Source organism: Agrilus planipennis, unplaced genomic scaffold (assembly GCF_000699045.2).
Source record: "Agrilus planipennis isolate EAB-ADULT unplaced genomic scaffold, Apla_2.0 scaffold289, whole genome shotgun sequence".
Lineage (NCBI taxonomy): Eukaryota > Metazoa > Arthropoda > Insecta > Coleoptera > Buprestidae > Agrilus > Agrilus planipennis.
In genome coordinates this window covers 1,762-11,936 of record NW_020439316.1, presented here as the reverse complement: position 1 = coordinate 11,936, position 10,175 = coordinate 1,762, and the positions used below count along the sequence as shown (strand labels likewise).

General features: G+C 33.7%; 1 long non-coding RNA gene across 1 annotated transcript; it reads left to right on the top strand.

The window, feature by feature from the left end:
- Positions 1-675: 675 nt before the first annotated feature.
- LOC108740380 lies at positions 676-1,351 on the top strand. Its single transcript, XR_001938326.2, has 3 exons — positions 676-787; positions 925-1,012; positions 1,079-1,351. It is a non-coding gene; the product is annotated as an uncharacterized LOC108740380 (long non-coding RNA).
- Positions 1,352-10,175: the final 8,824 nt, after the last annotated feature.

Sequence of the window (10,175 nt, the reverse complement as noted above, 5' to 3'; positions counted from 1 at the left end):
TTTTTTTTTAAATAGTAGCTCGCTCGGATTGACGAAAATGTATATAAGTATATATTTTTTTATTTCTAGTGTTATTGTACTTTGGAGTCTTCGTTTTGTAAAATCCTTTTCTTTTTATTACAGGAGGAAATTATTTTATTGTTAAAAGTTTAGCCCACATATTTAATAGTTTGAAAAAATTGCTGGACATTTTAAAAGAATTAAGTAGATATCTATATTACGGCTGTATTTTACGTATTTTTTTATATATAATGTATCATTGGATCCTTGTAATATTTTTAAAAACAGTTGAATTTGTAGAAATAATTTAAAAACCATAATATAGACACTTGCCCACTGGTACATTAGTTATATCCATCGACATTTACTAACGGACATGCCTTAGCGGTCAGAATTGTGGTACAACAAAAGACTGGGATGGAACGAAGTTTCGGACAATATCCATCTCTCTCACGATAGTGCGTGAGCGTGTCATGAAAGAAATAGCACTAGTCCGAAACCATTCGCCATCTCCCTCACTTTTTCAGCCAAGAAATTATTACGACGACATAAGGCTAAGGCACGTCCATTAATATATGTCTATGATTCATATGATTTTGTCTATGATATGATTACATAGATTAAAGAAATATTCAATGACTGTCTGTGATATGATCGTGTCTATGAATATGATCATAACCATTACCGTTTGTATGTCTATTATCTATGATCATAACCATATTTCAACATGATTTCAATCAAATTATACAAGTTATACAATTATAATTATAACTATAACAATAATCAGGTACAGTATGAATACGTGTATTTTGTATTTTCCTGAATTTTTCTGAAAAATGTACTAGATCGTGAATCACATTGTTTTTATTTATTTTTTATGATTAGATTAGTTAAACAATACTTACCGTTTTGTTTTTGTTTCAGCACTTAGAACAATTTGCCTATGGAAGAAAACTTCTTACTAAACAGTACCATTAGAACATTTTGGATATCATTTTAGACATAAAGAAAGGTAGGATTTTATTTAATATGTTTTTGTAATTTTTTCTTTATTATTATGGCAAAGTAATTATTTTAGTAATTCCAACTATTCCCTATGGGATCGTCTCTCAAGTGTTTTGGGTTGTTGACTGTGGAGGTGGATACTGCAATGTCGTCAAGTTAAGAAATCCAGAACTGCTCTTTCCAATTCATGGGTACTTCATTGGAAAGGTAGGGTTGCTTTTGTTGCTTTTTCTTTAAATTTAAAATTAATTTCTCTATTATTAAACATGCTAAAAATACCCAAATGTATTAATTCTGCTGTGAGGTATTAGTAAAAATTAGCAGTGTGCACTTTCAGCCCCCAATTTAAAAACATAATTTTTATTTTTTCCTCCAAAGATTGAGTAGTTTGTAATAGTTTTTTTCTTTCATAGGTATCTAAATTCTGCAATTTTATTCTGAATTTTTGAAAGACATTATATGTTATTTTAATAGTCTTATAACCATTTCATTCTCTCCAAGTGATATATGTTTGTCTTTTTTTTTTATTTGCCGTCTGTTCAAAATGTCTCTCCTTTATTTCCGATCGTCCAAAAAAGCACGCTTGCTCGGTTTGAATCCTTACCATAAACCATTCCTTGCTGCCACTACCCTCTACATATTTCTAAAAATGAATTTTACTATCTATTATAGTAACCTTCTCATCTTAAAATAGATCCTCCACCACTTGTTTCTATTACGGTGTTATTACTTCTTGTTTAGGGTATCTTCTAATTTCTGGGGAGGGGGTTAAACTCGATAATCACCCTCCCCCCCTGGGTACGCGTCGGGTGTGAACATATACTTTCTGAATAGATTCTCGAATTCCTTCGTTATGAATAAACAGTTGATTTAAACTTAAAAACTATTTTCTGTTATTTTGTAAAAGGGAGAATTTCCCGTTGATTTTATAAATAAATAAGTAAAATTAATTTATAGTATTGTAGTATTGCGGACATATTGTAAAACGTATTTTTTTGGTACATGGATTCATCAAAATCTTTTCATAGGTTTTTCTAGTTTTATTACGGGGGGCTGTAATAAAAAAAATGTTTGCATTTATGTTTATTATTGTACTTTGCTATATTTATATTTATTTAACTAATGTGTATGATTAATAGCAATTCGAAAATACTGTTTGCGTAGACGAGTACATGCACAATAAGAATACATGAGCATTCGTGAATTTTTCCTCGAAGGGTAGCATTGAAAGTTCTAGTTCACCCTGAATATTAAATTATTTCAATGTAACGTAAAATTCAAAACCGCATGCATTCAATTCGCATAACCCAAGACACTTTCCTTAATGCATGAGTATGCGTCGTTTTTATTTAATGATGTGTTTTCTTCGGTACACGTCTTTTGACTATACGGATGATAGGGAGCTTTTTGCCCCTAATATAGTGTTATAATATTTACATAACAGTTTAGAATTTACTGTAAATTTACTATCTTTCGTCCCCATTCGAGTGCCCCTTAAAGTTTCCTTTTAAGTTTAATTTTCATCCCTCCCAATTATTTACTATTGTGGATGTCTTGAGATGCCTAATGTTTTGAAATTTATCATCAGGAGATGTCACAATTTAATTTAAAACGTTCTAAATAAATTTAATTGAAGTACCAACCGTAATGGATTTTTTATCTAAAAGAGGAATTCATTTTAAGTACCCATTTCCAATAGAGTTAAGTTTAAATGGACTAACTCTCTTATTTTTCATGCTTATGTGTTGTGCATTTTTCAAACAATATCAAGAATTTCCATTTAACGATTTAGAACAAAATATTCAGGTAAATTAAGTACACTCATTTTAATATTAAATGATTAACAGTAATTAAAAGAAAAGTAGCATTCAAAAAGTACAAAAGCGTATGCTTGCAGAAGCAAGGTGTCAATGTGTTGAAATTCTTAAAAACAATATTTGATAAGTTTTTTTAATATAAAATGTCAAATGTTTATAATAATTATACAAAGCGTTAACGAACGTATGTACTGTACATATATGGTTTATTTTTTTACTGTCACCATAAGGTATTATTTCAAAATAGATCCTTGAATGTTTTGGGTTGAACTTACAGAAAAGTTCAAGGGTAACCCCCTGCAAGTGTTTATTTCAACAAAGGCCTTTAGCTTTTAACGATAAAACACTTAGGGACTCTATATATAGGCAAATGCAGTTTTATTATAGACGATACAATTATTTTGTTGTTTATAAAAAACATTTTAATCCTGAAATTCATTTAAAAGGAAATAAACTTTGAACTCATATACGTTGCGCCGTCTATGAAACAATAGTGGAAGGTTATAGTAGCAATTTTGTATCAATTGTAACATACAGTGTCCTCTCTGGTGTAAAAGCTGAGTTAACATTTACTATTTCTTTCTCTCTCATACTTATATTATTTATTCGAATTATCACGGAAAGTGCTGCCGCCTCCGAACTGTGTGTGAATTACTCCCCAAAATATATTAAACATAGGCGTATCTGCAAACAAGGAGTTGAAAGCAACTGTAGATTTATTATAAGAAATATAAGTTCGTTCAACTTAGGGGCTTTACTATTATTTTTCATCCGCTATTAATGCCTTTATAGCTATTTTACTCTTTATTCGGTATTTTTGACGTATTAAACAGTAAAATAATTGCTCTGGAATTATAAAGCCGAATGTCACTGATTTAGTAAGTACCGCCCATTTCTGGAAATTAGAGAACACGGAAGGTGCTGACATCGATGAAGAATTTATTAACTCTAGTGATAAAAAAAAAACACTTTGTACAAATAGTAAGCATAGGCGCGGTAATGAAACGATAAGTAAGTGCAATTAAAATATAAAATAACACAAAAATATTTATTATTGTATGTAAAAGACCTTTTATAATTTTGATGCGTCAAATTTGACTTTTTCTTAACACGAACTTATTTATTTATCAAAAATTTAATTCTCNCCAAACTCTTCGACAGTTATATAATTTTTTAAATAATTACATTTATCAACATTATCCAGATTTATATTTTTGTGAATCATAAATACAAAAGAATTGTGAAATTTTAACCCGTTATCTTATGTATATTAAGCGCAGGTAACCCTAATGTCCAGTTATTTTATGCTCTTACGTGCAATTCGAGTTTCGTCCGTTGTTTGCGATGTAAATTGTAATGTTTGTGCACTTATTAATTGTGTTTAAAAAAAATTCTGCGGCTTTGAAACTGCATGAAAATAACTGTGAGCACACTCGGTATATCATTATCATAATTCAAAAGTGTAACATTTAATATGTGACTCATTTTTATGCTGGCATAGAAAAATCTCGACACAGTGCGACAACTAGGTCAGAGATATTTCACAAACAAGTGTAACTTGCTGATCTAACTTTAGTGCAAAACCATCGGATGCTGCAGTAGTGTCAATTCAAGATAGATGCTGGAAAGTGTCCAACGTTATTATAAAATCGGTTCATATCAGAACAGCAATTTCGCTGGTCATAAATCACTGCAGTAGTGACCCCGACTAAGGAACAATCGACTACAGTAATGAACTACATTGGTGCCTACAGGGTGAACCTTTCTCTTTGAAGGATAGATTCTCCAAAGGGTACAATTAAGTTAGCACAAATAAGTTTATATGTATTGCAATGTTACATATTAACTTAATGCTAGATGTCATTACGATATCTGTAGTGATGTATTGCACTAGTTGGTTCCTAGCCATTTGGGTACAGTAGCTATTGAGTTGAAAGTGTTAGTGAAGTTGGTGATGCCTCTTGGTGTAGTTATTCTTCACTGTATTGTCGGATGCCCGAGACGTGTTCGACAGATATGTTCCTTGACCACCGTATCGTGTCCGCAACCATAAGACGTCTCACTGGTTTTGCATAGTCTTTTCGAATATCCAGTATTTTTTCAGGATTCTCTCATTCTCCTGGTCCCCACGTGCCAAGAGCCCCAAATCAGTTCTTTCTAATAAGGATTACTTAATGACGATACGGCGCCGATACTACGTACCTACCTATGGACTAAGCCCATCAGTATGTTGTCAAAATTTTTTTCTTGCTATGTTCCTGCAGTTTCTAATTCGGACATCTATTTTTAAAGAAAAAATTAAATGAACAAGTCTTGGTTATTTACAATTTCATGAAAGCCTCAATCATTTATTTAGAACCAGCTCTGTTAAAATAGAGCTACAACACCTCTCATAGCTATTCCGAACACCTAGTAGTAGAATTTGTCTTTATATAGGGAGCAATGTTATTACAATTATCTGAAATTATGGTAGCTAATAATTCTGTTGGGATGTTGGTAAAAAAGGAACTGGTATCATAGCTAACAGAAATGTAATTGTCAGGGACTACTATGATAAACAACTTATTGATCAGTTCGAAGGAATTTTTAAAATTAAGTTCTGGATTTTTTGGGGTTCCAAGTTTTTGTTGATGAACTTCTTCTAGGACTAACTACAGTTGAAATTATAGGGGTTATGGGAAGATTATGGATTTTCGATAAGCCGTAGATGTTTGCTGCAATGGGATAGCGAATCTAATAGCAAATTTTGAAATCTCTAACACGCTTAGTTTTCCTAAAATGTCTAATCTACCACTCAGTTAAAAGAATTCTGTACGGCTTAGGTACAACTTTTATTAATGAAGTGCTTAATTTTGATAAACGTTTGTGGTCTTTATTTAAACAAAGTGTTCCCATATAATTTTGATTAATGATATCAGTTAATTTATTACTTCCCGTGTTAGCTGTACCATTTATTTGGATGTTTGGGTTACCGTGAACTGATAAGAGCTGTTCGGCAGCCCTGTGAACCGATTCATACTTTTCTCATTGTGTATTTCTTATTATATTCATTCTACATTCGTCATTGTCATGATAAAGTTGTACACGAGTTACTTTAATAAACTTCTAAAATAACGCCTGCGTTTGGTCATTCTGATTGCAACAGTTTCAGAAGTGGGATTAACAAAATTCAAAGTATTCGTGTGTGGTGGTTTTCATTAAATTACTGGGTTTTATTTATTGGAAACGGATCTTAGTGTTGATCTGCGAGCGTAGAGAGTGATTCCTACTGATAGATCGTAACACGGGAAGAACTGTGATGAATAAAATGTCAACCGGGAGATTACCTGAAAACACATCAACGGCGATGGAGACGGCAACTAGTAGTGAGGGTCGTGAAACAGGTCAGCGATTTTTTCCAAATATTCAAAGTGTTTTACCGGAATTTGATCCTGTCAAAGACAACATTTCCATTGACCAATGGATCGCTAAGATCGAAGAGTACGGCGAATTGTATGAATGGGATGAAGTAACTATCAAACATTACGGGTTGTTACAATTAATTGGAGTGGCGAAAACGTGGCTTCACAGTCTAAGCCCCGACGCAAGTAAAACATGGTACGAGTGGACGGTACTTTTGAGGGAAACTTTTGGAACATCTGATAGCGCAATAACTCGAAGACTTGAAGCGCAAAATTACCGTTGGAAAGGTAATCAGAATATCACCGAATATTTCTTTGAAAAATTAGCGAGATGCAACAGGTGTGATATGACTTCTGCCGAAACCATTGAGTGGATTGTGGATGGTTTAAATAGTACAAGATTCAGGGATTATCTAGGACCACTGCATAGGTATAAAACAACAAGTCAACTACTACAAGATTTGAAAGCTGGATCCAAACATATTAATCGAAATTTTGAAACAATACCAAAAGGAAATGCATCTGGATTTCAAAATAAATTCAGTGGCAAGCCAGTTGCACAGGATCCTGGAAAAAGTCGACATCGTGCTGTAAAGTGTTTCAAATGCTCTAATGAGGGACACTATGCAAGAGATTGTCCTACCAAATATTCAAACAGAGGACAAAATACAGTGACCAACAACAACAATGATAGGAATGCGAGCAGTTCTAATAGAAACAATAGTGTTTTACAAATTAATGAAGAGAACAACAGAACCCATTCAAAATATTTTAAAGATGCATATGTGAATAGAAAGTGTTTGAGGTGTTACATTGATTTAGGAAGCAGCTGTGTAACAATGCGTGAAGAAGACGCAAAGAAACTTGGTTTTTCCTACTACGAATGCGAACCACAACCATTAGTTGGGTATGGCAAGGGAATAGTTAAACCTTTGGGATTATTTACTGCTATATTGACAATTGACGATGTTTCCGCCAAAGTCAAAATTCACGTTGTACCTGATGATTCACAGACGGTCCCGTTACTCGTTGGGCATCCGTTTACTGAACAAAAGCACATCATAATCATAAGCAAATCCAGCGAATTGATTATTCAGAACTCAGGTGAAACGATTCCAACCGAACCAACAAAAGCGATAATAAGGGCAGCAGAAACGACCACAATACCAGCCAATTTTGTTGGTCGTATCAAGGTAAAATCCGACGTAACAAATTACGACCTATGTATTGAAGGTGGGATTAGGAAGACAGGACATGCAATCCCGAGATGTGTTGTAACGACCGATCATGAAGGACAATCTACGTTAGAAGTTTTAAATTTAGCAGAAAGTGAGTTAAAAATCACAGACGGGAGTGTTATTACGCGGGGTGAAATTTGCGAAGAAGTAAACTGTGAAGAAAATAGTGCAAACCCGAATCGTGAAATTAATCAAAAAGAAGTGACAAATGAGGAAATTAAATCTGATCTAGAAGGTGAAGATGCGGAAAATCTTTTGGACCTAATTAACGAATTTAAAGATGTGATTGCGCGGAATACGCGACAGTTGGGTGTAACTAATAAAATAAATATGAAAATTGAACTAACAAGTGATAACCCGGTATATTACAAACCATATCGTTTATCAGTGTATGAACGCAAACAAGTGAACAATATAGTGAACGATTTAAAGGATGCGGACATAATTGAAGAATCGACTTCACCGTTCGCTAGCCCTTGCCTCTTGGTCAGGAAGAAAACGGGAGATTTCAGGCTATGTGTAGACTACAGGGCATTGAATCGTATTACGAAGAAGGACCGTTATCCTCTTCCTCGTATAGACGATCAGCTCGATCTGCTCCATGGTAAGCAGTATTTTATAACACTAGATTTACGTAGCGGTTACTATCAAATACCGATGGAAGAGGGTTCAAAGTCCAAAACAGCTTTTGTTACTCCAGATGGCTCATATCAATTTAAACGTATGAGTTTTGGGCTTTGTAACGCTCCATCTGTATTCCAAAGATTTATCAATCTAATTTTGGGTAGTTTTAAATATACCATCGCAATGGCATATTTGGACGATATAATTGTTCCTTGCGAAACAATAGAAGAAGGCATGAGAAATTTACGTCAAGTTTTAATTACCTTACGTGAAAATAACTTAACCCTAAGGATTGATAAATGCCAGTTTTTTGTTAAGAAAATTGATTATTTAGGTTTTGAAGTCAGTAAGGACGGTATTTCACCAGGTAAAGCTAAGCTAAATAGTATTGTAAACTTTCCGATACCAACAGACATAAAAGCAGTACGTAGTTTCGTAGGATTAGCGAGTTACTTTAGAAGATTCGTAAAAAATTTCGCAACCATTATTCATCCGTTAACTGAACTTTTAAAGAAAGACAAGAAATTTGTTTGGACCGACATTGAACAAAAATCAATGGATAAAATAAAATCTAAATTAGTAAGTGAACCGGTTTTAAGCATATACAATCCTAACGCGAAAACAGAATTACATACAGACGCGAGTAAGGTTGGACTGAGCGGTGTCCTGTATCAGGAACAAAACGATAAAAGAATGCATCCGATCAGTTTCTTTAGTCGCAAAACTACTGTGGATGAATCTAAATATCACGCATATGAACTTGAAGCCTTGGCTATAGTTTGTTCGGTAGAAAGGTTTAGAGTTTATCTGATAGGTATACATTTTGTTATTAAAACCGATTGTAATAGCTTAAAATTACTAGAGGGCAAACGCGACCTTAACCCCCGAATTGGTAGGTGGTTTATACGACTTTCGGAGTACCAATATACAATTGAACATCACACCGGATCGGTTAACGTCGTTGCAGATTCACTAAGTCGATATCCTGTGGAAAATGGCGTGGAACCTGAGATTGTAGGTTTACTGATTCACCATATTAACATTACGACGGACTGGATTGCTGCTTTGCAACAAACGGATCCTGAAATTTTAGAAATAAGCAAAAAATTGGAAGAAGGTGATTTAGAAACCCATAAAAAGTTTACTCTGTGTGGTGGGCGTGTATTTCGTTTCACCAACTATGATATGTGGTAGAGGATATAGAAGGACAACAACATGGTGGTCGAATTTATAAAGGCATATTTTCAAGCGAGCGATTAAAGTTGGTATCAGAAGGTGTAAAATAGTTAAGTCATTTATCTTATAATATACACGTTTGTTAAAAAAAAAAAGAAAATGAATATTTAAGTATTGTTAAACAAATAAATATTAAGAAGTGTCCAATTCCATCATGTTTTTGTCATATATACTCATGTATAACTAAGTAATAATTGTTTAAATATAGATTTATTGACGAGGACGTCAATTTTCTCCAGGACGGCCGAACTGTGGTCTTTATTTAAACATAAAGTGTTCCCATATGATTCTGATTAATGGTATCAGTTAATTTATTACTTCCCGTGTTAGCCATACCATTGATTTGGATGTTTGGGTTACCGTGAACTGATAAGAGCTGTTCGGCAGCCCTGTGAACCGATTTATACTTCTCACATTCTGTATTTCTTATTATATTCATTATTCATTCTACATTCGTCATTGTGATCAAAAGGTTGTACACGAATTACTTTAATAAACTTCTAAAATAAAACGCCTGTGTTTGGTCATTCTGATTGCAACAATTGTATTGTTTTGTTTGTACTAGGTCACAATAAAAATTATTTCTAATGAATTCATTGCTTTTTAATAAATTTTAAAATACGCCAATAATTTGTCAATAATTTCTGCGATAAAGATACCGCACGGCAATGTAAAATCATACACGGTTATCGCACACCTGCCTCATTTTCACCTGACTACCGCTATTGACTCATAAGCGCCTGTGTGTGAAAGAGAGATGGTATCCCACTCCGCAGCAGCGGAGCTATTCGCACACTTGCGCTCACAAATTTAACATAGCGTACGCGTTCCAGTATCTGTAGTCTAGTTCAATG